Consider the following 26,997-nt stretch of genomic DNA (forward strand, 5'->3'; position numbering starts at 1 on the left):
ATTTGAGTAAGCGTATAAGGCTTACAGCCACACCAGCTTGAGAACGCCCAATCTCATCTGACCTTGGAAGCTAAGTAAGTTTGGGCCTGGATAGTACTGAGGTGGGACCCTACCTATGTATACCAGGTGCTGTAAGCTTTTCCTGCATCACTTTAATTTACTTTCAAGCTGACATGCTCAAATGTGAAGTGCAATGATTAATAAAAAAAACTATCTGTTAGCACCTGGGAATAGCAGATGCTGTAAGTTTTTTTTGCATCACTTTCATTTACTCTCCAACTCACATGCCTGAATGTGAAGTGCAGTAAATCATCAAAAAACTGTCTGTTAGCACCTTGGACTACGAGATGCTGTAAGCTTCTCTTGCATCACTTTAATTTACTTTCAAGATGACATGCTAGGATGTGAAGTGCAGTGATTAATTAAAAAAACTATCTGTTAGCACCTGGGAATAGCAGATGCTGTAAGTTTTTGTTGCATCACTTTACTTTAATCTGCAACTGACAAGCTTGTATGTGAAGTGTACAGATTAAATAGAAATATTTTAGTACCAGGGAATAGCAGGTGCTGTAAGATTGTTTGCATCCCTTTAATTTATTTTCAAGCTATCATGTTCAAATTTGAAGTGCAGTGAATAATTAACTCAAACTATCTGTTAGCACCTGGGAATAGCAGATGATGTAAGTTTTTTTTGCATCACTTTCATTTACTCTCCAACTCACATGCCTGAATGTGAAGTGCAGTGATTCATCAAAAAACTGTCTGTTAGTGCCTCCGTATACAAGATGTTGTAAGCTTTTATTGCATCATTTAATTTACATTCAAGATAACATTCTAGAACGTCAAGTGCAGGGATTAATAAAAAAAATTGTCAGATTGGTCTTTGATCATATTTGCTATGATTAGGCAATTTGATTAAGTGTTTAAGGCTCACGGCCACACCAGCTTGAGAACGCCCAATCTCATCTGACCTTGGAAGCTAAGCAAGTTTGGGCCTGAATAGTACTGAGGTGGGACCCTACCTAGGAATACCAGGTGCTGTAAGCTTTTCTTGCATCACTTTAATTTACTTTCAAGCTGACATGCTCAAATGTGAAGTGCAGTCATTAATAAAAAAAACTATCTGTTAGCACCTGGGAATAGCAGATGCTGTAAGTTTTTTTTGCATCACTTTCATTTACTCTCCAACTCACATGCCTGAATGTGAAGTGCAGTGATTCCTCAAAAATCTATCTGTTAGCACCTTGGACTATGAGATGCTGTAAGCTTCTCTTGCATCCCTTCAATTTACTTTCAAGATGACATGCTAGGATGTGAAGTGCAGTGATTAATTAAAAAAACTATCTGTTAGCACCTGGGAATAGCAAATGCTGTAAGTTTTTGTTGCATCACTTTACTTTAATCTGCAACTGACAAGCTTGTATGTGAAGTGTACAGATTAAATAGAAATATTTTAGTACCAGGGAATAGCAGGTGCTGTAAGATTGTATTGCATCCCTTTAATTTATGTTCAAGCTATCATGTTCAAATTTGAAGTGCAGTGAATAATTAACTCAAACTATCTGTTAGCACCTGGGAATAGCAGATGCTGTAAGTTTTTTTTGCATCACTTTCATTTACTCTCCAACTCACATGCCTGAATGTGAAGTGCAGTGATTCCTCAAAAATCTATCTGTTAGCACCTTGGATTACGAGATGCTGTAAGCTTCTCTTGAATCACTTTAATTTACTGTCAAGATGACATGCTAGGATGTGAAATGCAGTGATTAATTAAAAAAACTATCTGTTAGCACCTGGGAATAGCAGATGCTGTAAGTTTTTGTTGCATCACTTTACTTTAATCTGCAACTGACAAGCTTGTATGTGAAGTGTACAGATTAAATAGAAATATTTCAGTACCAGGGAATAGCAGGTGCTGTAAGATTGTATTGCATCCCTTTAATTTATGTTCAAGCTATCATGTTCAAATTTGAAGTGCAGTGAATAATTAGTGCCTCCGTATACCAGCTCCGTATTGTAAGCTTTTATTGCATCATTTAATTACATTCAAGATAACATTCTAGAATGTCAAGTGCAGGGATTAATAAAAAAAAATTGTCAGATTGGTCTTTGATCATATTTGCTATGATTAGGCAATTTGCGTAAGCGTATAAGGCTTACGGCCACACCATCTTGAGAACGCCCAATCTCATCTGACCTTGGAAACTAACCAAGTTTGGGCCTGGATAGTACTGAGGTGGGACCCTACCTAGGAATACCAGGTGCTGTAAGCTTTTCTTGCATCACTTTAATTTACTTTCAAGCTGACATGCTCAAATGTGAAGTGCAATGATTAATAAAAAAAACTATCTGTTAGCACCTGGGAATAGCAGATGCTGTAAGTTTTTTTTGCATCACTTTCATTTACTCTCCAACTCACATGCCTGAATGTGAAGTGCAGTAAATCATCAAAAAACTGTCTGTTAGCACCTTGGACTACGAGATGCTGTAAGCTTCTCTTGCATCACTTTAATTTACTGTCAAGATGACATGCTAAGATGTGAAATGCAGTGATTAATTAAAAAAACTATCTGTTAGCACCTGGGAATAGCAGATGCTGTAAGTTTTTGTTGCATCACTTTACTTTAATCTGCAACTGACAAGCTTGTATGTGAAGTGTACAGATTAAATAGAAATATTTTAGTACCAGGGAATAGCAGGTGCTGTAAGATTGTATTGCATCCCTTTAATTTATGTTCAAGCTATCATGTTCAAATTTGAAGTGCAGTGAATAATTAACTCAAACTATCTGTTAGCACCTGGGAATAGCAGATGCTGTACGTTTTTTTTGCATCACTTTCATTTACTCTCCAACTCACATGCCTGAATGTGAAGTGCAGTGATTCATCAAAAAACTGTCTGTTAGTGCCTCCGTATACCAGATGTTGTAAGCTTTTATTGCATCATTTAATTTACATTCAAGATAACATTCTAGATTGTCAAGTGCAGGGATTAATAAAAAAAATTGTCAGATTGGTCTTTGATCATATTTGCTATGATTAGGCAATTTGAGTAAGTGTTTAAGGCTTACGGCCACACCAGCTTGAGAACGCCCAATCTCATCTGACCTTGGAAGCTAAGCAAGTTTGGGCCTGAATAGTACTGAGGTGGGACCCTACCTAGGAATACCAGGTGCTGTAAGCTTTTCTTGCATCACTTTAATTTACTTTCAAGCTGACATGCTCAAATGTGAAGTGCAGTGATTATTAAAAAAAAACTATCTGTTAGCACCTGGGAATAGCAGATGCTGTAAGTTTTTTTTGCATCACTTTCATTTACTCTCCAACTCACATGCCTGAATGTGAAGTGCAGTGATTCCTCAAAAATCTATCTGTTAGCACCTTGGACTACGAGATGCTGTAAGCTTCTCTTGCATCCCTTTAATTTACTTTCAAGATGACATGCTAGGATGTGAAGTGCAGTGATTAATTAAAAAAACTATCTGTTAGCACCTGGGAATAGCAGATGCTGTAAGTTTTTGTTGCATCACTTTACTTTAATCTGCAACTGACAAGCTTGTATGTGAAGTGTACAGATTAAATAGAAATATTTTAGTACCAGGGAATAGCAGGTGCTGTAAGATTGTTTGCATCCCTTTAATTTATTTTCAAGCTATCATGTTCAAATTTGAAGTGCAGTGAATAATTAACTCAAACTATCTGTTAGCACCTGGGAATAGCAGATGATGTAAGTTTTTTTTGCATCACTTTCATTTACTCTCCAACTCACATGCCTGAATGTGAAGTGCAGTGATTCATCAAAAAACTGTCTGTTAGTGCCTCCGTATACCAGATGTTGTAAGCTTTTATTGCATCATTTAATTTACATTCAAGATAACATTCTAGAATGTCAATTGCAGGGATTAATAAAAAAAATTGTCAGATTGGTCTTTGATCATATTTGCTATGATTAGGCAATTTGAGTAAGTGATTAAGGCTTACGGCCATACCAGCTTGAGAATGCCCAATCTCATCTGACCTTGGAAGCTAAGCAACTTTGGGCCTGGATAGTACTGAGGTGGGACCCTACCTATGTATACCAGGTGCTGTAAGCTTTTCTTGCATCACTTTAATTTACTTTCAAGCTGACATGCTCAAATGTGAAGTGCAATGATTAATAAAAAAAACTACCTGTTAGCACCTGGGAATAGCAGATGCTGTAAGTTTTTTTTGCATCACTTTCATTTACTCTCCAACTCACATGCCTGAATGTGAAGTGCAGTAAATCATCAAAAAACTGTCTGTTAGCACCTTGGACTACGAGATGCTGTAAGCTTCTCTTGCATCATTTTAATTTACTGTCAAGATGACATGCTCAAATGTGAAGTGCAGTGATTAATAAAAAAAACTATCTGTTAGCACCTGGGAATAGCCGACGCTGTAAGTTTTTTTTGCATCACTTTCATTTACTCTCCAACTCACATGCCTGAATGTGAAGTGTACAGATTAAATAGAAATATTTTAGTACCAGGGAATAGCAGGTGCTGTAAGATTGTTTGCATCCCTTTAATTTATGTTCAAGCTATCATGTTCAAATTTGAAGTGCAGTGAATAATTAGTGCCTCCGTATACCAGCTCCGTATTGTAAGCTTTTATTGCATCATTTAATTACATTCAAGATAACATTCTAGAATGTCAAGTGCAGGGATTAATAAAAAAAATTGTCAGATTGGTCTTTGATCATATTTGCTATGATTAGGCAATTTGAGTAAGTGTTTAAGGCTTACGGCCATACCAGCTTGAGAATGCCCAATCTCATCTGACCTTGGAAGCTAAGCAAGTTTGGGCCTGGATAGTACTGAGGTGGGACCCTACCTATGTATACCAGGTGCTGTAAGCTTTTCTTGCATCACTTTAATTTACTTTCAAGCTGACATGCTCAAATGTGAAGTGCAATGATTAATAAAAAAAACTATCTGTTAGCACCTGGGAATAGCAGATGCTGTAAGTTTTTTTTGCATCACTTTCATTTACTCTCCAACTCACATGCCTGAATGTGAAGTGCAGTAAATCATCAAAAAACTGTCTGTTAGCACCTTGGACTACGAGATGCTGTAAGCTTCTCTTGCATCACTTTAATTTACTGTCAAGATGACATGCTAAGATGTGAAATGCAGTGATTAATTAAAAAAACTATCTGTTAGCACCTGGGAATAGCAGATGCTGTAAGTTTTTGTTGCATCACTTTACTTTAATCTGCAACTGACAAGCTTGTATGTGAAGTGTACAGATTAAATAGAAATATTTTAGTACCAGGGAATAGCAGGTGCTGTAAGATTGTATTGCATCCCTTTAATTTATGTTCAAGCTATCATGTTCAAATTTGAAGTGCAGTGAATAATTAACTCAAACTATCTGTTAGCACCTGGGAATAGCAGATGCTGTACGTTTTTTTTGCATCACTTTCATTTACTCTCCAACTCACATGCCTGAATGTGAAGTGCAGTGATTCATCAAAAAACTGTCTGTTAGTGCCTCCGTATACCAGATGTTGTAAGCTTTTATTGCATCATTTAATTTACATTCAAGATAACATTCTAGAATGTCAAGTGCAGGGATTAATAAAAAAAATTGTCAGATTGGTCTTTGATCATATTTGCTATGATTAGGCAATTTGAGTAAGTGTTTAAGGCTTACGGCCACACCAGCTTGAGAACGCCCAATCTCATCTGACCTTGGAAGCTAAGCAAGTTTGGGCCTGAATAGTACTGAGGTGGGACCCTACCTAGGAATACCAGGTGCTGTAAGCTTTTCTTGCATCACTTTAATTTACTTTCAAGCTGACATGCTCAAATGTGAAGTGCAGTGATTATTAAAAAAAAACTATCTGTTAGCACCTGGGAATAGCAGATGCTGTAAGTTTTTTTTGCATCACTTTCATTTACTCTCCAACTCACATGCCTGAATGTGAAGTGCAGTGATTCCTCAAAAATCTATCTGTTAGCACCTTGGACTACGAGATGCTGTAAGCTTCTCTTGCATCACTTTAATTTACTGTCAAGATGACATGCTAAGATGTGAAATGCAGTGATTAATTAAAAAAACTATCTGTTAGCACCTGGGAATAGCAGATGCTGTAAGTTTTTGTTGCATCACTTTACTTTAATCTGCAACTGACAAGCTTGTATGTGAAGTGTACAGATTAAATAGAAATATTTTAGTACCAGGGAATAGCAGGTGCTGTAAGATTGTATTGCATCCCTTTAATTTATGTTCAAGCTATCATGTTCAAATTTGAAGTGCAGTGAATAATTAACTCAAACTATCTGTTAGCACCTGGGAATAGCAGATGCTGTACGTTTTTTTTGCATCACTTTCATTTACTCTCCAACTCACATGCCTGAATGTGAAGTGCAGTGATTCATCAAAAAACTGTCTGTTAGTGCCTCCGTATACCAGATGTTGTAAGCTTTTATTGCATCATTTAATTTACATTCAAGATAACATTCTAGATTGTCAAGTGCAGGGATTAATAAAAAAAATTGTCAGATTGGTCTTTGATCATATTTGCTATGATTAGGCAATTTGAGTAAGTGTTTAAGGCTTACGGCCACACCAGCTTGAGAACGCCCAATCTCATCTGACCTTGGAAGCTAAGCAAGTTTGGGCCTGAATAGTACTGAGGTGGGACCCTACCTAGGAATACCAGGTGCTGTAAGCTTTTCTTGCATCACTTTAATTTACTTTCAAGCTGACATGCTCAAATGTGAAGTGCAGTGATTATTAAAAAAAAACTATCTGTTAGCACCTGGGAATAGCAGATGCTGTAAGTTTTTTTTGCATCACTTTCATTTACTCTCCAACTCACATGCCTGAATGTGAAGTGCAGTGATTCCTCAAAAATCTATCTGTTAGCACCTTGGACTACGAGATGCTGTAAGCTTCTCTTGCATCCCTTTAATTTACTTTCAAGATGACATGCTAGGATGTGAAGTGCAGTGATTAATTAAAAAAACTATCTGTTAGCACCTGGGAATAGCAGATGCTGTAAGTTTTTGTTGCATCACTTTACTTTAATCTGCAACTGACAAGCTTGTATGTGAAGTGTACAGATTAAATAGAAATATTTTAGTACCAGGGAATAGCAGGTGCTGTAAGATTGTTTGCATCCCTTTAATTTATTTTCAAGCTATCATGTTCAAATTTGAAGTGCAGTGAATAATTAACTCAAACTATCTGTTAGCACCTGGGAATAGCAGATGATGTAAGTTTTTTTTGCATCACTTTCATTTACTCTCCAACTCACATGCCTGAATGTGAAGTGCAGTGATTCATCAAAAAACTGTCTGTTAGTGCCTCCGTATACCAGATGTTGTAAGCTTTTATTGCATCATTTAATTTACATTCAAGATAACATTCTAGAATGTCAATTGCAGGGATTAATAAAAAAAATTGTCAGATTGGTCTTTGATCATATTTGCTATGATTAGGCAATTTGAGTAAGTGATTAAGGCTTACGGCCATACCAGCTTGAGAATGCCCAATCTCATCTGACCTTGGAAGCTAAGCAACTTTGGGCCTGGATAGTACTGAGGTGGGACCCTACCTATGTATACCAGGTGCTGTAAGCTTTTCTTGCATCACTTTAATTTACTTTCAAGCTGACATGCTCAAATGTGAAGTGCAATGATTAATAAAAAAAACTACCTGTTAGCACCTGGGAATAGCAGATGCTGTAAGTTTTTTTTGCATCACTTTCATTTACTCTCCAACTCACATGCCTGAATGTGAAGTGCAGTAAATCATCAAAAAACTGTCTGTTAGCACCTTGGACTACGAGATGCTGTAAGCTTCTCTTGCATCACTTTAATTTACTGTCAAGATGACATGCTCAAATGTGAAGTGCAGTGATTAATAAAAAAAACTATCTGTTAGCACCTGGGAATAGCCGACGCTGTAAGTTTTTTTTGCATCACTTTCATTTACTCTCCAACTCACATGCCTGAATGTGAAGTGTACAGATTAAATAGAAATATTTTAGTACCAGGGAATAGCAGGTGCTGTAAGATTGTTTGCATCCCTTTAATTTATGTTCAAGCTATCATGTTCAAATTTGAAGTGCAGTGAATAATTAGTGCCTCCGTATACCAGCTCCGTATTGTAAGCTTTTATTGCATCATTTAATTACATTCAAGATAACATTCTAGAATGTCAAGTGCAGGGATTAATAAAAAAAATTGTCAGATTGGTCTTTGATCATATTTGCTATGATTAGGCAATTTGAGTAAGCGTTTAAGGCTTACGGCCATACCAGCTTGAGAATGCCCAATCTCATCTGACCTTGGAAGCTAAGCAAGTTTGGGCCTGGATAGTACTGAGGTGGGACCCTACCTATGTATACCAGGTGCTGTAAGCTTTTCTTGCATCACTTTAATTTACTTTCAAGCTGACATGCTCAAATGTGAAGTGCAATGATTAATAAAAAAAACTATCTGTTAGCACCTGGGAATAGCAGATGCTGTAAGTTTTTTTTGCATCACTTTCATTTACTCTCCAACTCACATGCCTGAATGTGAAGTGCAGTAAATCATCAAAAAACTGTCTGTTAGCACCTTGGACTACGAGATGCTGTAAGCTTCTCTTGCATCACTTTAATTTACTGTCAAGATGACATGCTAAGATGTGAAATGCAGTGATTAATTAAAAAAACTATCTGTTAGCACCTGGGAATAGCAGATGCTGTAAGTTTTTGTTGCATCACTTTACTTTAATCTGCAACTGACAAGCTTGTATGTGAAGTGTACAGATTAAATAGAAATATTTTAGTACCAGGGAATAGCAGGTGCTGTAAGATTGTATTGCATCCCTTTAATTTATGTTCAAGCTATCATGTTCAAATTTGAAGTGCAGTGAATAATTAACTCAAACTATCTGTTAGCACCTGGGAATAGCAGATGCTGTACGTTTTTTTTGCATCACTTTCATTTACTCTCCAACTCACATGCCTGAATGTGAAGTGCAGTGATTCATCAAAAAACTGTCTGTTAGTGCCTCCGTATACCAGATGTTGTAAGCTTTTATTGCATCATTTAATTTACATTCAAGATAACATTCTAGAATGTCAAGTGCAGGGATTAATAAAAAAAATTGTCAGATTGGTCTTTGATCATATTTGCTATGATTAGGCAATTTGAGTAAGAGTTTAAGGCTTACGGCCACACCAGCTTGAGAACGCCCAATCTCATCTGACCTTGGAAGCTAAGCAAGTTTGGGCCTGAATAGTACTGAGGTGGGACCCTACCTAGGAATACCAGGTGCTGTAAGCTTTTCTTGCATCACTTTAATTTACTTTCAAGCTGACATGCTCAAATGTGAAGTGCAGTGATTATTAAAAAAAAACTATCTGTTAGCACCTGGGAATAGCAGATGCTGTAAGTTTTTTTTGCATCACTTTCATTTACTCTCCAACTCACATGCCTGAATGTGAAGTGCAGTGATTCCTCAAAAATCTATCTGTTAGCACCTTGGACTACGAGATGCTGTAAGCTTCTCTTGCATCACTTTAATTTACTGTCAAGATGACATGCTAAGATGTGAAATGCAGTGATTAATTAAAAAAACTATCTGTTAGCACCTGGGAATAGCAGATGCTGTAAGTTTTTGTTGCATCACTTTACTTTAATCTGCAACTGACAAGCTTGTATGTGAAGTGTACAGATTAAATAGAAATATTTTAGTACCAGGGAATAGCAGGTGCTGTAAGATTGTATTGCATCCCTTTAATTTATGTTCAAGCTATCATGTTCAAATTTGAAGTGCAGTGAATAATTAACTCAAACTATCTGTTAGCACCTGGGAATAGCAGATGCTGTACGTTTTTTTTGCATCACTTTCATTTACTCTCCAACTCACATGCCTGAATGTGAAGTGCAGTGATTCATCAAAAAACTGTCTGTTAGTGCCTCCGTATACCAGATGTTGTAAGCTTTTATTGCATCATTTAATTTACATTCAAGATAACATTCTAGAATGTCAAGTGCAGGGATTAATAAAAAAAATTGTCAGATTGGTCTTTGATCATATTTGCTATGATTAGGCAATTTGAGTAAGTGTTTAAGGCTTACGGCCACACCAGCTTGAGAACGCCCAATCTCATCTGACCTTGGAAGCTAAGCAAGTTTGGGCCTGAATAGTACTGAGGTGGGACCCTACCTAGGAATACCAGGTGCTGTAAGCTTTTCTTGCATCACTTTAATTTACTTTCAAGCTGACATGCTCAAATGTGAAGTGCAGTGATTATTAAAAAAAAACTATCTGTTAGCACCTGGGAATAGCAGATGCTGTAAGTTTTTTTTGCATCACTTTCATTTACTCTCCAACTCACATGCCTGAATGTGAAGTGCAGTGATTCCTCAAAAATCTATCTGTTAGCACCTTGGACTACGAGATGCTGTAAGCTTCTCTTGCATCACTTTAATTTACTTTCAAGATGACATGCTAGGATGTGAAGTGCAGTGATTAATTAAAAAAACTATCTGTTAGCACCTGGGAATAGCAGATGCTGTAAGTTTTTGTTGCATCACTTTACTTTAATCTGCAACTGACAAGCTTGTATGTGAAGTGTACAGATTAAATAGAAATATTTTAGTACCAGGGAATAGCAGGTGCTGTAAGATTGTTTGCATCCCTTTAATTTATTTTCAAGCTATCATGTTCAAATTTGAAGTGCAGTGAATAATTAACTCAAACTATCTGTTAGCACCTGGGAATAGCAGATGATGTAAGTTTTTTTTGCATCACTTTCATTTACTCTCCAACTCACATGCCTGAATGTGAAGTGCAGTGATTCATCAAAAAACTGTCTGTTAGTGCCTCCGTATACCAGATGTTGTAAGATTTTATTGCATCATTTAATTTACTTTCAAGATAACATTCTAGAATGTCAAGTGCAGGGATTAATAAAAAAAATTGTCAGATTGGTCTTTGATCATATTTGCTATGATTAGGCAATTTGAGGAAGCTTTTAAGGCTTACGGCCACACCAGCTTGAGAACGCCCAATCTCATCTGACCTTGGAAGCTAAGTAAGTTTGGGCCTGGATAGTACTGAGGTGGGACCCTACCTAGGAATACCAGGTGCTGTAAGCTTTTCTTGCATCACTTTAATTTATTTTCAAGCTGACATGCTCAAATGTGAAGTGCAGTGATTAATAAAAAAAACTATCTGTTAGCACATGGGAATAGCAGATGCTGTAAGTTTTTTTTTGCATCACTTTCATTTACTCTCCAACTCACATTCCTGAATGTGAAGTGCAGTGATTCATCAAAAAACTATCTGTTAGCAGCTTGGACTACGAGATGCTGTAAGCTTCTCTTGCATCACTTTAATTTACTTTTAAGATGACATGCTAGGATGTGAAGTGCAGTGATTAATTAAAAAAAACTATCTGTTAGCACCTGGGAATAGCAGATGCTGTAAGTTTTTGTTGCATCACTTTAATTTAATCTGCAACTGACATGCTTGTATGTGAAGTGTACAGATTAAATAGAAATCTTTTAGTAACAGGGAATAGCAGGTGCTGTAAGATTTTATTGCATCCCTTTAATTTATGTTCAAGCTATCATGTTCAAATTTGAAGTGCAGTGAATGATTAAATCAAACTATCTGCTAGCACCTAGGAATAGCAGATGCTGTAAGTTTTTATTGCATCACTTTAATTTACTCTCCAACTGACATGCTTGAATGTGAAGTGCAGTGATTAATAAAAAAACTGTCTGTTAGTGCCTCCGTATACCAGATGTTGTAAGCTTATATTGCATCATTTAATTTACTTTCAAGATAACATTCTACAATGTCAAGTGCAGGGATTAATAACAAAAATTGTCAGATTGGTCTTTGATCATATTTGCTATGATTAGGCAATTTGAGTAAGTGTTTAAGGCTTACGGCCACACCAGCTTGAGAACGACCAGTCTCGTCTGACCTTGGAAGCGAAACAAGTTTGGGCCTGGATAGTACTGAGGTGGGACCCTATCTAGGAATACCAGGTGCTGTAAGCTTTTCTTGCATCACTTTAATTTACTTTCAAGATGACATGCTAGGATGTGAAGTGCAGTGATTAATTTAAAAAAAACTATCTGTTAGCACCTGGGAATAGCAAATGCTGTAAGTTTTTGTTGCATCACTTTAATTTAATCTGCAACTGACATGCTTGTATGTGAAGTGTACAGATTAAATAGAAATCTTTTAGTACCAGGGAATAGCAGGAGCTGTAAGATTTTATTGCATCCCTTTAATTTATGTTCAAGCTATCATGTTCAAATTTGAAGTGCAGTGAATAATTAAATCAAACTATCTGCTAGCACCTGGGAATAGCAGATGCTGTAAGTTTTTATTGCATCACTTTAATTTACTCTCCAACTGACATGCTTGAATGTGAAGTGCAGTGATTAATAAAAAAACTGTCTGGTAGTGCCTCCGTATACCAGATGTTGTAAGCTTTTATTGCATCATTTAATTTACTTTCAAGATAACATTCTACAATGTCAAGTGCAGGGATTAATAAAAAAAATTGTCAGATTGGTCTTTGATCATATTTGCTATAGTTAGGCAATTTGAGTAAGTGTTTAAGGCTTATGGCCACACCAGCTTGAGAACCCCCAATCTCATCTGACCTTGGAAGCTGAACAACTTTGGGCCTGGATAGTACTGAGGTGGGACCCTACCTAGGAATACCAGGTGCTGTAAGCTTTTCTTGCATCACTTTAATTTATTTTCAAGCTGACATGCTCAAATGTGAAGTGCAGTGATTAATAAAAAAAACTATCTGTTAGCACATGGGAATAGCAGATGCTGTAAGTTTTTTTTGCATCACTTTCATTTACTCTCCAACTCACATGCCTGAATGTGAAGTGCAGTGATTCATCAAAAAACTATCTGTTAGCAGCTTGGACTACGAGATGCTGTATGCTTCTCTTGCATCACTTTAATTTACTTTTAAGATGACATGCTAGGATGTGAAGTGCAGTGATTAATTAAAAAAAACTATCTGTTAGCACCTGGGAATAGCAGATGCTGTAAGTTTTTGTTGCATCACTTTAATTTAATCTGCAACTGACATGCTTGTATGTGAAGTGTACAGATTAAATAGAAATCTTTTAGTAACAGGGAATAGCAGGTGCTGTAAGTTTTTATTGCATCACTTTAATTTACTCTCCAACTGACATGCTTGAATGTGAAGTGCAGTGATTAATAAAAAAACTGTCTGTTAGTGCCTCCGTATACCAGATGTTGTAAGCTTTTATTGCATCATTTAATTTACTTTCAAGATAACATTCTACAATGTCAAGTGCAGGGATTAATAACAAAAATTGTCAGATTGGTCTTTGATCATATTTGCTATGATTAGGCAATTTGAGTAAGTGTTTAAGGCTTACGGCCACACCAGCTTGAGAACGACCAGTCTCGTCTGACCTTGGAAGCGAAACAAGTTTGGGCCTGGATAGTACTGAGGTGGGACCCTATCTAGGAATACCAGGTGCTGTAAGCTTTTCTTGCATCACTTTAATTTATTTTCAAGCTGACATGCTCAAATGTGAAGTGCAGTGATTCATCAAAAAACTATCTGTTAGCAGCTTGGACTACGAGATGCTGTAAGCTTCTCTTGCATCACTTTAATTTACTTTTAAGATGACATGCTAGGATGTGAAGTGCAGTGATTAATTAAAAAAAACTGTCTGTTAGCACCTGGGAATAGCAGATGCTGTAAATTTTTGTTGCATCACTTTAATTTAATCTGCAACTGACATGCTTGTTTGTGAAGTGTACAGATTAAATAGAAATCTTTTAGTACCAGGGAATAGCAGGTGCTGTAAGATTTTATTGCATCCCTTTAATTTATGTTCAAGCTATCATGTTCAAATTTGAAGTGCAGTGAATAATTAAATCAAACTATCTGCTAGCACCTGGGAATAGCAGATGCTGTAAGTTTTTATTGCATCACTTTAATTTACTCTCCAACTGACATGCTTGAATGTGAAGTGCAGTGATTAATAAAAAAAACTGTCTGTTAGTGCCTCCGTATACCAGATGTTGTAAGATTTTATTGCATCATTTAATTTACATTCAAGATAACATTCTAGAATGTCAAGTGCAGGGATTAATAAAAAAAATTGTCAGATTGGTCTTTGATCATATTTGCTATGATTAGGCAATTTGAGGAAGCTTTTAAGGCTTACGGCCACACCAGCTTGAGAACGCCCAATCTCATCTGACCTTGGAAGCTAAGTAAGTTTGGGCCTGGATAGTACTGAGGTGGGACCCTACCTAGGAATACCAGGTGCTGTAAGCTTTTCTTGCATCACTTTAATTTATTTTCAAGCTGACATGCTCAAATGTGAAGTGCAGTGATTAATAAAAAAAACTATCTGTTAGCACATGGGAATAGCAGATGCTGTAAGTTTTTTTTTGCATCACTTTCATTTACTCTCCAACTCACATTCCTGAATGTGAAGTGCAGTGATTCATCAAAAAACTATCTGTTAGCAGCTTGGACTACGAGATGCTGTAAGCTTCTCTTGCATCACTTTAATTTACTTTTAAGATGACATGCTAGGATGTGAAGTGCAGTGATTAATTAAAAAAAACTATCTGTTAGCACCTGGGAATAGCAGATGCTGTAAGTTTTTGTTGCATCACTTTAATTTAATCTGCAACTGACATGCTTGTATGTGAAGTGTACAGATTAAATAGAAATCTTTTAGTAACAGGGAATAGCAGGTGCTGTAAGATTTTATTGCATCCCTTTAATTTATGTTCAAGCTATCATGTTCAAATTTGAAGTGCAGTGAATGATTAAATCAAACTATCTGCTAGCACCTAGGAATAGCAGATGCTGTAAGTTTTTATTGCATCCCTTTAATTTATTTTCAAGCTATCATGTTCAAATTTGAAGTGCAGTGAATAATTAACTCAAACTATCTGTTAGCACCTGGGAATAGCAGATGATGTAAGTTTTTTTTGCATCACTTTCATTTACTCTCCAACTCACATGCCTGAATGTGAAGTGCAGTGATTCATCAAAAAACTGTCTGTTAGTGCCTCCGTATACCAGATGTTGTAAGCTTTTATTGCATCATTTAATTTACATTCAAGATAACATTCTAGAATGTCAATTGCAGGGATTAATAAAAAAAATTGTCAGATTGGTCTTTGATCATATTTGCTATGATTAGGCAATTTGAGTAAGTGATTAAGGCTTACGGCCATACCAGCTTGAGAATGCCCAATCTCATCTGACCTTGGAAGCTAAGCAACTTTGGGCCTGGATAGTACTGAGGTGGGACCCTACCTATGTATACCAGGTGCTGTAAGCTTTTCTTGCATCACTTTAATTTACTTTCAAGCTGACATGCTCAAATGTGAAGTGCAATGATTAATAAAAAAAACTACCTGTTAGCACCTGGGAATAGCAGATGCTGTAAGTTTTTTTTGCATCACTTTCATTTACTCTCCAACTCACATGCCTGAATGTGAAGTGCAGTAAATCATCAAAAAACTGTCTGTTAGCACCTTGGACTACGAGATGCTGTAAGCTTCTCTTGCATCACTTTAATTTACTGTCAAGATGACATGCTCAAATGTGAAGTGCAGTGATTAATAAAAAAAACTATCTGTTAGCACCTGGGAATAGCCGACGCTGTAAGTTTTTTTTGCATCACTTTCATTTACTCTCCAACTCACATGCCTGAATGTGAAGTGTACAGATTAAATAGAAATATTTTAGTACCAGGGAATAGCAGGTGCTGTAAGATTGTTTGCATCCCTTTAATTTATGTTCAAGCTATCATGTTCAAATTTGAAGTGCAGTGAATAATTAGTGCCTCCGTATACCAGCTCCGTATTGTAAGCTTTTATTGCATCATTTAATTACATTCAAGATAACATTCTAGAATGTCAAGTGCAGGGATTAATAAAAAAAATTGTCAGATTGGTCTTTGATCATATTTGCTATGATTAGGCAATTTGAGTAAGCGTTTAAGGCTTACGGCCATACCAGCTTGAGAATGCCCAATCTCATCTGACCTTGGAAGCTAAGCAAGTTTGGGCCTGGATAGTACTGAGGTGGGACCCTACCTATGTATACCAGGTGCTGTAAGCTTTTCTTGCATCACTTTAATTTACTTTCAAGCTGACATGCTCAAATGTGAAGTGCAATGATTAATAAAAAAAACTATCTGTTAGCACCTGGGAATAGCAGATGCTGTAAGTTTTTTTTGCATCACTTTCATTTACTCTCCAACTCACATGCCTGAATGTGAAGTGCAGTAAATCATCAAAAAACTGTCTGTTAGCACCTTGGACTACGAGATGCTGTAAGCTTCTCTTGCATCACTTTAATTTACTGTCAAGATGACATGCTAAGATGTGAAATGCAGTGATTAATTAAAAAAACTATCTGTTAGCACCTGGGAATAGCAGATGCTGTAAGTTTTTGTTGCATCACTTTACTTTAATCTGCAACTGACAAGCTTGTATGTGAAGTGTACAGATTAAATAGAAATATTTTAGTACCAGGGAATAGCAGGTGCTGTAAGATTGTATTGCATCCCTTTAATTTATGTTCAAGCTATCATGTTCAAATTTGAAGTGCAGTGAATAATTAACTCAAACTATCTGTTAGCACCTGGGAATAGCAGATGCTGTACGTTTTTTTTGCATCACTTTCATTTACTCTCCAACTCACATGCCTGAATGTGAAGTGCAGTGATTCATCAAAAAACTGTCTGTTAGTGCCTCCGTATACCAGATGTTGTAAGCTTTTATTGCATCATTTAATTTACATTCAAGATAACATTCTAGAATGTCAAGTGCAGGGATTAATAAAAAAAATTGTCAGATTGGTCTTTGATCATATTTGCTATGATTAGGCAATTTGAGTAAGAGTTTAAGGCTTACGGCCACACCAGCTTGAGAACGCCCAATCTCATCTGACCTTGGAAGCTAAGCAAGTTTGGGCCTGAATAGTACTGAGGTGGGACCCTACCTAGGAATACCAGGTGCTGTAAGCTTTTCTTGCATCACTTTAATTTACTTTCAAGCTGACATGCTCAAATGTGAAGTGCAGTGATTATTAAAAAAAAACTATCTGTTAGCACCTGGGAATAGCAGATGCTGTAAGTTTTTTTTGCATCACTTTCATTTACTCTCCAACTCACATGCCTGAATGTGAAGTGCAGTGATTCCTCAAAAATCTATCTGTTAGCACCTTGGACTACGAGATGCTGTAAGCTTCTCTTGCATCACTTTAATTTACTGTCAAGATGACATGCTAAGATGTGAAATGCAGTGATTAATTAAAAAAACTATCTGTTAGCACCTGGGAATAGCAGATGCTGTAAGTTTTTGTTGCATCACTTTACTTTAATCTGCAACTGACAAGCTTGTATGTGAAGTGTACAGATTAAATAGAAATATTTTAGTACCAGGGAATAGCAGGTGCTGTAAGATTGTATTGCATCCCTTTAATTTATGTTCAAGCTATCATGTTCAAATTTGAAGTGCAGTGAATAATTAACTCAAACTATCTGTTAGCACCTGGGAATAGCAGATGCTGTACGTTTTTTTTGCATCACTTTCATTTACTCTCCAACTCACATGCCTGAATGTGAAGTGCAGTGATTCATCAAAAAACTGTCTGTTAGTGCCTCCGTATACCAGATGTTGTAAGCTTTTATTGCATCATTTAATTTACATTCAAGATAACATTCTAGAATGTCAAGTGCAGGGATTAATAAAAAAAATTGTCAGATTGGTCTTTGATCATATTTGCTATGATTAGGCAATTTGAGTAAGTGTTTAAGGCTTACGGCCACACCAGCTTGAGAACGCCCAATCTCATCTGACCTTGGAAGCTAAGCAAGTTTGGGCCTGAATAGTACTGAGGTGGGACCCTACCTAGGAATACCAGGTGCTGTAAGCTTTTCTTGCATCACTTTAATTTACTTTCAAGCTGACATGCTCAAATGTGAAGTGCAGTGATTATTAAAAAAAAACTATCTGTTAGCACCTGGGAATAGCAGATGCTGTAAGTTTTTTTTGCATCACTTTCATTTACTCTCCAACTCACATGCCTGAATGTGAAGTGCAGTGATTCCTCAAAAATCTATCTGTTAGCACCTTGGACTACGAGATGCTGTAAGCTTCTCTTGCATCACTTTAATTTACTTTCAAGATGACATGCTAGGATGTGAAGTGCAGTGATTAATTAAAAAAACTATCTGTTAGCACCTGGGAATAGCAGATGCTGTAAGTTTTTGTTGCATCACTTTACTTTAATCTGCAACTGACAAGCTTGTATGTGAAGTGTACAGATTAAATAGAAATATTTTAGTACCAGGGAATAGCAGGTGCTGTAAGATTGTTTGCATCCCTTTAATTTATTTTCAAGCTATCATGTTCAAATTTGAAGTGCAGTGATTAATTAACTCAAACTATCTGTTAGCACCTGGGAATAGCAGATGATGTAAGTTTTTTTTGCATCACTTTCATTTACTCTCCAACTCACATGCCTGAATGTGAAGTGCAGTGATTCATCAAAAAACTGTCTGTTAGTGCCTCCGTATACCAGATGTTGTAAGATTTTATTGCATCATTTAATTTACTTTTAAGATAACATTCTAGAATGTCAAGTGCAGGGATTAATAAAAAAAATTGTCAGATTGGTCTTTGATCATATTTGCTATGATTAGGCAATTTGAGGAAGCTTTTAAGGCTTACGGCCACACCAGCTTGAGAACGCCCAATCTCATCTGACCTTGGAAGCTAAGTAAGTTTGGGCCTGGATAGTACTGAGGTGGGACCCTACCTAGGAATACCAGGTGCTGTAAGCTTTTCTTGCATCACTTTAATTTATTTTCAAGCTGACATGCTCAAATGTGAAGTGCAGTGATTAATAAAAAAAACTATCTGTTAGCACATGGGAATAGCAGATGCTGTAAGTTTTTTTTTGCATCACTTTCATTTACTCTCCAACTCACATTCCTGAATGTGAAGTGCAGTGATTCATCAAAAAACTATCTGTTAGCAGCTTGGACTACGAGATGCTGTAAGCTTCTCTTGCATCACTTTAATTTACTTTTAAGATGACATGCTAGGATGTGAAGTGCAGTGATTAATTAAAAAAAACTATCTGTTAGCACCTGGGAATAGCAGATGCTGTAAGTTTTTGTTGCATCACTTTAATTTAATCTGCAACTGACATGCTTGTATGTGAAGTGTACAGATTAAATAGAAATCTTTTAGTAACAGGGAATAGCAGGTGCTGTAAGATTTTATTGCATCCCTTTAATTTATGTTCAAGCTATCATGTTCAAATTTGAAGTGCAGTGAATGATTAAATCAAACTATCTGCTAGCACCTAGGAATAGCAGATGCTGTAAGTTTTTATTGCATCACTTTAATTTACTCTCCAACTGACATGCTTGAATGTGAAGTGCAGTGATTAATAAAAAAACTGTCTGTTAGTGCCTCCGTATACCAGATGTTGTAAGCTTATATTGCATCATTTAATTTACTTTCAAGATAACATTCTACAATGTCAAGTGCAGGGATTAATAACAAAAATTGTCAGATTGGTCTTTGATCATATTTGCTATGATTAGGCAATTTGAGTAAGTGTTTAAGGCTTACGGCCACACCAGCTTGAGAACGACCAGTCTCGTCTGACCTTGGAAGCGAAACAAGTTTGGGCCTGGATAGTACTGAGGTGGGACCCTATCTAGGAATACCAGGTGCTGTAAGCTTTTCTTGCATCACTTTAATTTACTTTCAAGATGACATGCTAGGATGTGAAGTGCAGTGATTAATTTAAAAAAAACTATCTGTTAGCACGTGGGAATAGCAAATGCTGTAAGTTTTTGTTGCATCACTTTAATTTAATCTGCAACTGACATGCTTGTATGTGAAGTGTACAGATTAAATAGAAATCTTTTAGTACCAGGGAATAGCAGGAGCTGTAAGATTTTATTGCATCCCTTTAATTTATGTTCAAGCTATCATGTTCAAATTTGAAGTGCAGTGAATAATTAAATCAAACTATCTGCTAGCACCTGGGAATAGCAGATGCTGTAAGTTTTTATTGCATCACTTTAATTTACTCTCCAACTGACATGCTTGAATGTGAAGTGCAGTGATTAATAAAAAAACTGTCTGGTAGTGCCTCCGTATACCAGATGTTGTAAGCTTTTATTGCATCATTTAATTTACTTTCAAGATAACATTCTACAATGTCAAGTGCAGGGATTAATAAAAAAAATTGTCAGATTGGTCTTTGATCATATTTGCTATAGTTAGGCAATTTGAGTAAGTGTTTAAGGCTTATGGCCACACCAGCTTGAGAACCCCCAATCTCATCTGACCTTGGAAGCTGAACAACTTTGGGCCTGGATAGTACTGAGGTGGGACCCTACCTAGGAATACCAGGTGCTGTAAGCTTTTCTTGCATCACTTTAATTTATTTTCAAGCTGACATGCTCAAATGTGAAGTGCAGTGATTAATAAAAAAAACTATCTGTTAGCACATGGGAATAGCAGATGCTGTAAGTTTTTTTTGCATCACTTTCATTTACTCTCCAACTCACATGCCTGAATGTGAAGTGCAGTGATTCATCAAAAAACTATCTGTTAGCAGCTTGGACTACGAGATGCTGTATGCTTCTCTTGCATCACTTTAATTTACTTTTAAGATGACATGCTAGGATGTGAAGTGCAGTGATTAATTAAAAAAAACTATCTGTTAGCACCTGGGAATAGCAGATGCTGTAAGTTTTTGTTGCATCACTTTAATTTAATCTGCAACTGACATGCTTGTATGTGAAGTGTACAGATTAAATAGAAATCTTTTAGTAACAGGGAATAGCAGGTGCTGTAAGTTTTTATTGCATCACTTTAATTTACTCTCCAACTGACATGCTTGAATGTGAAGTGCAGTGATTAATAAAAAAACTGTCTGTTAGTGCCTCCGTATACCAGATGTTGTAAGCTTTTATTGCATCATTTAATTTACTTTCAAGATAACATTCTACAATGTCAAGTGCAGGGATTAATAACAAAAATTGTCAGATTGGTCTTTGATCATATTTGCTATGATTAGGCAATTTGAGTAAGTGTTTAAGGCTTACGGCCACACCAGCTTGAGAACGACCAGTCTCGTCTGACCTTGGAAGCGAAACAAGTTTGGGCCTGGATAGTACTGAGGTGGGACCCTATCTAGGAATACCAGGTGCTGTAAGCTTTTCTTGCATCACTTTAATTTATTTTCAAGCTGACATGCTCAAATGTGAAGTGCAGTGATTCATCAAAAAACTATCTGTTAGCAGCTTGGACTACGAGATGCTGTAAGCTTCTCTTGCATCACTTTAATTTACTTTTAAGATGACATGCTAGGATGTGAAGTGCAGTGATTAATTAAAAAAAACTGTCTGTTAGCACCTGGGAATAGCAGATGCTGTAAATTTTTGTTGCATCACTTTAATTTAATCTGCAACTGACATGCTTGTTTGTGAAGTGTACAGATTAAATAGAAATCTTTTAGTACCAGGGAATAGCAGGTGCTGTAAGATTTTATTGCATCCCTTTAATTTATGTTCAAGCTATCATGTTCAAATTTGAAGTGCAGTGAATAATTAAATCAAACTATCTGCTAGCACCTGGGAATAGCAGATGCTGTAAGTTTTTATTGCATCACTTTAATTTACTCTCCAACTGACATGCTTGAATGTGAAGTGCAGTGATTAATAAAAAAAACTGTCTGTTAGTGCCTCCGTATACCAGATGTTGTAAGATTTTATTGCATCATTTAATTTACATTCAAGATAACATTCTAGAATGTCAAGTGCAGGGATTAATAAAAAAAATTGTCAGATTGGTCTTTGATCATATTTGCTATGATTAGGCAATTTGAGGAAGCTTTTAAGGCTTACGGCCACACCAGCTTGAGAACGCCCAATCTCATCTGACCTTGGAAGCTAAGTAAGTTTGGGCCTGGATAGTACTGAGGTGGGACCCTACCTAGGAATACCAGGTGCTGTAAGCTTTTCTTGCATCACTTTAATTTATTTTCAAGCTGACATGCTCAAATGTGAAGTGCAGTGATTAATAAAAAAAACTATCTGTTAGCACATGGGAATAGCAGATGCTGTAAGTTTTTTTTTGCATCACTTTCATTTACTCTCCAACTCACATTCCTGAATGTGAAGTGCAGTGATTCATCAAAAAACTATCTGTTAGCAGCTTGGACTACGAGATGCTGTAAGCTTCTCTTGCATCACTTTAATTTACTTTTAAGATGACATGCTAGGATGTGAAGTGCAGTGATTAATTAAAAAAAACTATCTGTTAGCACCTGGGAATAGCAGATGCTGTAAGTTTTTGTTGCATCACTTTAATTTAATCTGCAACTGACATGCTTGTATGTGAAGTGTACAGATTAAATAGAAATCTTTTAGTAACAGGGAATAGCAGGTGCTGTAAGATTTTATTGCATCCCTTTAATTTATGTTCAAGCTATCATGTTCAAATTTGAAGTGCAGTGAATGATTAAATCAAACTATCTGCTAGCACCTAGGAATAGCAGATGCTGTAAGTTTTTATTGCATCACTTTAATTTACTCTCCAACTGACATGCTTGAATGTGAAGTGCAGTGATTAATAAAAAAACTGTCTGTTAGTGCCTCCGTATACCAGATGTTGTAAGCTTTTATTGCATCATTTAATTTACTTTCAAGATAACATTCTACAATGTCAAGTGCAGGGATTAATAACAAAAATTGTCAGATTGGTCTTTGATCATATTTGCTATGATTAGGCAATTTGAGTAAGTGTTTAAGGCTTATGGCCACACCAGCTTGAGAACGACCAGTCTCGTCTGACCTTGGAAGCGAAACAAGTTTGGGCCTGGATAGTACTGAGGTGGGACCCTATCTAGGAATACCAGGTGCTGTAAGCTTTTCTTGCATCACTTTAATTTATTTTCAAGCTGACATGCTCAAATGTGAAGTGCAGTGATTAATAAAAAAAACTATCTGTTAGCACATGGGAATAGCAGATGCTGTAAGTTTTTTTTGCATCACTTTCATTTACTCTCCAACTCACATGCCTGAATGTGAAGTGCAGTGATTCATCAAAAAACTATCTGTTAGCAGCTTGGACTACGAGATGCTGTATGCTTCTCTTGCATCACTTTAATTTACTTTTAAGATGACATGCTAGGATGTGAAGTGCAGTGATTAATTAAAAAAAACTATCTGTTAGCACCTGGGAATAGCAGATGCTGTAAGTTTTTGTTGCATCACTTTAATTTAATCTGCAACTGACATGCTTGTATGTGAAGTGTACAGATTAAATAGAAATCTTTTAGTAACAGGGAATAGCAGGTGCTGTAAGATTTTATTGCATCCCTTTAATTTATGTTCAAGCTATCATGTTCAAATTTGAAGTGCAGTGAATGATTAAATCAAACTATCTGCTAGCACCTAGGAATAGCAGATGCTGTAAGTTTTTATTGCATCACTTTAATTTACTCTCCAACTGACATGCTTGAATGTGAAGTGCAGTGATTAATAAAAAAACTGTCTGTTAGTGCCTCCGAATACCAGATGTTGTAAGCTTTTATTGCATCATTTAATTTACTTTCAAGATAACATTCTACAATGTCAAGTGCAGGGATTAATAACAAAAATTGTCAGATTGGTCTTTGATCATATTTGCTATGATTAGGCAATTTGAGTAAGTGTTTAAGGCTTACGGCCACACCATCTTGAGAACGCCCAATCTCATCTGACTTTGGAAGCTAAGCAAGTTTGGGCCTGAATAGTACTGAGGTGGGACCCTACCTAGGAATACCAGGTGCTGTAAGCTTTTCTTGCATCACTTTAATTTACTTTCAAGCTGACATGCTCAAATGTGAAGTGCAGTGATTAATAAAAAAAACTATCTGTTAGCACCTGGGAATAGCAGATGCTGTAAGTTTTTTTTGCATCACTTTCATTTACTCTCCAACTCACATGCCTGAATGTGAAGTGTACAGATTAAATAGAAATATTTTAGTACCAGGGAATAGCAGGTGCTGTAAGATTGTTTGCATCCCTTTAATTTATGTTCAAGCTATCATGTTCAAATTTGAAGTGCAGTGAATAATTAGTGCCTCCGTATACCAGCTCCGTATTGTAAGCTTTTATTGCATCATTTAATTACATTCAAGATAACATTCTAGAATGTCAAGTGCAGGGATTAATAAAAAAAATTGTCAGATTGGTCTTTGATCATATTTGCTATGATTAGGCAATTTGAATAAGCGTATAAGGCTTACGGCCACACCAGCTTGAGAACGCCCAATCTCATCTGACCTTGGAAGCTAAGCAAGTTTGGGCCTGGATAGTACTGAGATGGGACCCTACCTATGTATACCAGGTGCTGTAAGCTTTTCTTGCATCACTTTAATTTACTTTCAAGCTGACATGCTCAAATGTGAAGTGCAATGATTAATAAAAAAAACTATCTGTTAGCACCTGGGAATAGCAGATGCTGTAAGTTTTTTTTGCATCACTTTCATTTACTCTCCAACTCACATGCCTGAATGTGAAGTGCAGTAAATCATCAAAAAACTGTCTGTTAGCACCTTGGACTACGAGATGCTGTAAGCTTCTCTTGCATCACTTTAATTTACTGTCAAGATGACATGCTAAGATGTGAAATGCAGTGATTAATTAAAAAAACTATCTGTTAGCACCTGGGAATAGCAGATGCTGTAAGTTTTTGTTGCATCACTTTACTTTAATCTGCAACTGACAAGCTTGTATGTGAAGTGTACAGATTAAATAGAAATATTTTAGTACCAGGGAATAGCAGGTGCTGTAAGATTGTTTGCATCCCTTTAATTTATTTTCAAGCTATCATGTTCAAATTTGAAGTGCAGTGAATAATTAACTCAAACTATCTGTTAGCACCTGGGAATAGCAGATGATGTAAGTTTTTTTTGCATCACTTTCATTTACTCTCCAACTCACATGCCTGAATGTGAAGCGCAGTGATTCATCAAAAAACTGTCTGTTAGTGCCTCCGTATACAAGATGTTGTAAGCTTTTATTGCATCATTTAATTTACATTCAAGATAACATTCTAGAACGTCAAGTGCAGGGATTAATAAAAAAAATTGTCAGATTGGTCTTTGATCATATTTGCTATGATTAGGCAATTTGAGTAAGTGTTTAAGGCTTACGGCCACACCAGCTTGAGAACGCCCAATCTCATCTGACCTTGGAAGCTAAGCAAGTTTGGGCCTGAATAGTACTGAGGTGGGACCCTACCTAGGAATACCAGGTGCTGTAAGCTTTTCTTGCATCACTTTAATTTACTTTCAAGCTGACGTGCTCAAATGTGAAGTGCAGTGATTAATAAAAAAAACTATCTGTTAGCACCTGGGAATAGCAGATGCTGTAAGTTTTTTTTGCATCACTTTCATTTACTCTCCAACTCACATGCCTGAATGTGAAGTGCAGTGATTCCTCAAAAATCTATCTGTTAGCACCTTGGACTACGAGATGCTGTAAGCTTCTCTTGCATCCCTTCAATTTACTTTCAAGATGACATGCTAGGATGTGAAGTGCAGTGATTAATTAAAAAAACTATCTGTTAGCACCTGGGAATAGCAAATGCTGTAAGTTTTTGTTGCATCACTTTACTTTAATCTGCAACTGACAAGCTTGTATGTGAAGTGTACAGATTAAATAGAAATATTTTAGTACCAGGGAATAGCAGGTGATGTAAGATTGTATTGCATCCCTTTAATTTATGTTCAAGCTATCATGTTCAAATTTGAAGTGCAGTGAATAATTAGTGCCTCCGTATACCAGCTCCGTATTGTAAGCTTTTATTGCATCATTTAATTTACATTCAAGATAACATTCTAGAATGTCAATTGCAGGGATTAATAAAAAAAATTGTCAGATTGGTCTTTGATCATATTTGCTATGATTAGGCAATTTGAGTAAGTGTTTAAGGCTTACGGCCATACCAGCTTAAGAATGCCCAATCTCATCTGACCTTGGAAGCTAAGCAACTTTGGGCCTGGATAGTACTGAGGTGGGACCCTACCTATGTATACCAGGTGCTGTAAGCTTTTCTTGCATCACTTTAATTTACTTTCAAGCTGACATGCTCAAATGTGAAGTGCAGTGATTAATAAAAAAAACTATCTGTTAGCACCTGGGAATAGCAGATGCTGTAAGTTTTTTTTGCATCACTTTCATTTACTCTCCAACTCACATGACTGAATGTAAAGTGCAGTAAATCATCAAAAAACTGTCTGTTAGCACCTTGGACTACGAGATGCTGTAAGCTTCTCTTGCATCACTTTAATTTACTGTCAAGATGACATGCTCAAATGTGAAGTGCAGTGATTAATAAAAAAAACTATCTGTTAGCACCTGGGAATAGCCGACGCTGTAAGTTTTTTTTGCATCACTTTCATTTACTCTCCAACTCACATGCCTGAATGTGAAGTGCAGTGATTCATCAAAAATCTATCTGTTAGCACCTTGGACTACGAGATGCTGTAAGCTTCTCTTGCATCACTTTAATTTACTTTCAAGATGACATGCTAGGATGTGAAGTGTAGTGATTAATTAAAAAAACTATCTGTTAGCACCTGGGAATAGCAGATGCTGTAAGTTTTTGTTGCATCACTTTACTTTAATCTGCAACTGACAAGCTTGTATGTGAAGTGTACAGATTAAATAGAAATATTTTAGTACCAGGGAATAGCAGGTGCTGTAAGATTGTTTGCATCCCTTTAATTTATGTTCAAGCTATCATGTTCAAATTTGAAGTGCAGTGAATAATTAGTGCCTCCGTATACCAGCTCCGTATTGTAAGCTTTTATTGCATCATTTAATTACATTCAAGATAACATTCTAGAATGTCAAGTGCAGGGATTAATAAAAAAAATTGTCAGATTGGTCTT

General features: G+C 36.4%; 31 pseudogenes; all 31 read left to right on the forward strand.

The window, feature by feature from the left end:
• The first annotated feature begins 19 nt into the window (after positions 1 to 19).
• Positions 20 to 138, forward strand: LOC145650532 (5S ribosomal RNA; annotated as a pseudogene).
• A 790-nt stretch (positions 139 to 928) lies between these two features.
• LOC145648737 (5S ribosomal RNA) lies at positions 929 to 1,047 on the forward strand (annotated as a pseudogene).
• A 1,107-nt stretch (positions 1,048 to 2,154) lies between these two features.
• Positions 2,155 to 2,273, forward strand: LOC145650430 (5S ribosomal RNA; annotated as a pseudogene).
• Positions 2,274 to 3,064: 791 nt separating this feature from the next.
• Positions 3,065 to 3,183, forward strand: LOC145646900 (5S ribosomal RNA; annotated as a pseudogene).
• A 791-nt stretch (positions 3,184 to 3,974) lies between these two features.
• LOC145650802 (5S ribosomal RNA) lies at positions 3,975 to 4,093 on the forward strand (annotated as a pseudogene).
• Positions 4,094 to 4,759: 666 nt separating this feature from the next.
• LOC145649479 (5S ribosomal RNA) lies at positions 4,760 to 4,878 on the forward strand (annotated as a pseudogene).
• Positions 4,879 to 5,669: 791 nt separating this feature from the next.
• Positions 5,670 to 5,788, forward strand: LOC145646901 (5S ribosomal RNA; annotated as a pseudogene).
• A 792-nt stretch (positions 5,789 to 6,580) lies between these two features.
• Positions 6,581 to 6,699, forward strand: LOC145646902 (5S ribosomal RNA; annotated as a pseudogene).
• Positions 6,700 to 7,490: 791 nt separating this feature from the next.
• Positions 7,491 to 7,609, forward strand: LOC145650803 (5S ribosomal RNA; annotated as a pseudogene).
• A 666-nt stretch (positions 7,610 to 8,275) lies between these two features.
• On the forward strand, positions 8,276 to 8,394 carry LOC145649480 (5S ribosomal RNA; annotated as a pseudogene).
• Positions 8,395 to 9,185: 791 nt separating this feature from the next.
• On the forward strand, positions 9,186 to 9,304 carry LOC145646903 (5S ribosomal RNA; annotated as a pseudogene).
• A 792-nt stretch (positions 9,305 to 10,096) lies between these two features.
• On the forward strand, positions 10,097 to 10,215 carry LOC145646904 (5S ribosomal RNA; annotated as a pseudogene).
• Positions 10,216 to 11,006: 791 nt separating this feature from the next.
• On the forward strand, positions 11,007 to 11,125 carry LOC145647724 (5S ribosomal RNA; annotated as a pseudogene).
• Positions 11,126 to 11,918: 793 nt separating this feature from the next.
• LOC145644038 (5S ribosomal RNA) lies at positions 11,919 to 12,037 on the forward strand (annotated as a pseudogene).
• A 572-nt stretch (positions 12,038 to 12,609) lies between these two features.
• LOC145644232 (5S ribosomal RNA) lies at positions 12,610 to 12,728 on the forward strand (annotated as a pseudogene).
• A 680-nt stretch (positions 12,729 to 13,408) lies between these two features.
• LOC145644039 (5S ribosomal RNA) lies at positions 13,409 to 13,527 on the forward strand (annotated as a pseudogene).
• A 682-nt stretch (positions 13,528 to 14,209) lies between these two features.
• Positions 14,210 to 14,328, forward strand: LOC145647726 (5S ribosomal RNA; annotated as a pseudogene).
• A 905-nt stretch (positions 14,329 to 15,233) lies between these two features.
• On the forward strand, positions 15,234 to 15,352 carry LOC145650804 (5S ribosomal RNA; annotated as a pseudogene).
• Positions 15,353 to 16,018: 666 nt separating this feature from the next.
• On the forward strand, positions 16,019 to 16,137 carry LOC145649481 (5S ribosomal RNA; annotated as a pseudogene).
• Positions 16,138 to 16,928: 791 nt separating this feature from the next.
• LOC145646905 (5S ribosomal RNA) lies at positions 16,929 to 17,047 on the forward strand (annotated as a pseudogene).
• Positions 17,048 to 17,839: 792 nt separating this feature from the next.
• LOC145646906 (5S ribosomal RNA) lies at positions 17,840 to 17,958 on the forward strand (annotated as a pseudogene).
• A 791-nt stretch (positions 17,959 to 18,749) lies between these two features.
• Positions 18,750 to 18,868, forward strand: LOC145647727 (5S ribosomal RNA; annotated as a pseudogene).
• A 793-nt stretch (positions 18,869 to 19,661) lies between these two features.
• LOC145644040 (5S ribosomal RNA) lies at positions 19,662 to 19,780 on the forward strand (annotated as a pseudogene).
• A 572-nt stretch (positions 19,781 to 20,352) lies between these two features.
• Positions 20,353 to 20,471, forward strand: LOC145644233 (5S ribosomal RNA; annotated as a pseudogene).
• A 680-nt stretch (positions 20,472 to 21,151) lies between these two features.
• Positions 21,152 to 21,270, forward strand: LOC145644041 (5S ribosomal RNA; annotated as a pseudogene).
• A 682-nt stretch (positions 21,271 to 21,952) lies between these two features.
• Positions 21,953 to 22,071, forward strand: LOC145647728 (5S ribosomal RNA; annotated as a pseudogene).
• Positions 22,072 to 22,864: 793 nt separating this feature from the next.
• Positions 22,865 to 22,983, forward strand: LOC145644539 (5S ribosomal RNA; annotated as a pseudogene).
• A 792-nt stretch (positions 22,984 to 23,775) lies between these two features.
• On the forward strand, positions 23,776 to 23,894 carry LOC145649396 (5S ribosomal RNA; annotated as a pseudogene).
• A 445-nt stretch (positions 23,895 to 24,339) lies between these two features.
• On the forward strand, positions 24,340 to 24,458 carry LOC145649265 (5S ribosomal RNA; annotated as a pseudogene).
• A 790-nt stretch (positions 24,459 to 25,248) lies between these two features.
• Positions 25,249 to 25,367, forward strand: LOC145646907 (5S ribosomal RNA; annotated as a pseudogene).
• A 668-nt stretch (positions 25,368 to 26,035) lies between these two features.
• Positions 26,036 to 26,154, forward strand: LOC145644342 (5S ribosomal RNA; annotated as a pseudogene).
• The last annotated feature ends 843 nt before the right edge of the window (positions 26,155 to 26,997 follow it).

Source organism: Electrophorus electricus, chromosome 13 (genome assembly GCF_041902795.1).
Source record: "Electrophorus electricus isolate QZ-2024a chromosome 13, ASM4190279v1, whole genome shotgun sequence".
In the NCBI taxonomy this organism is placed as follows: Eukaryota; Metazoa; Chordata; class Actinopteri; order Gymnotiformes; family Gymnotidae; genus Electrophorus; species Electrophorus electricus.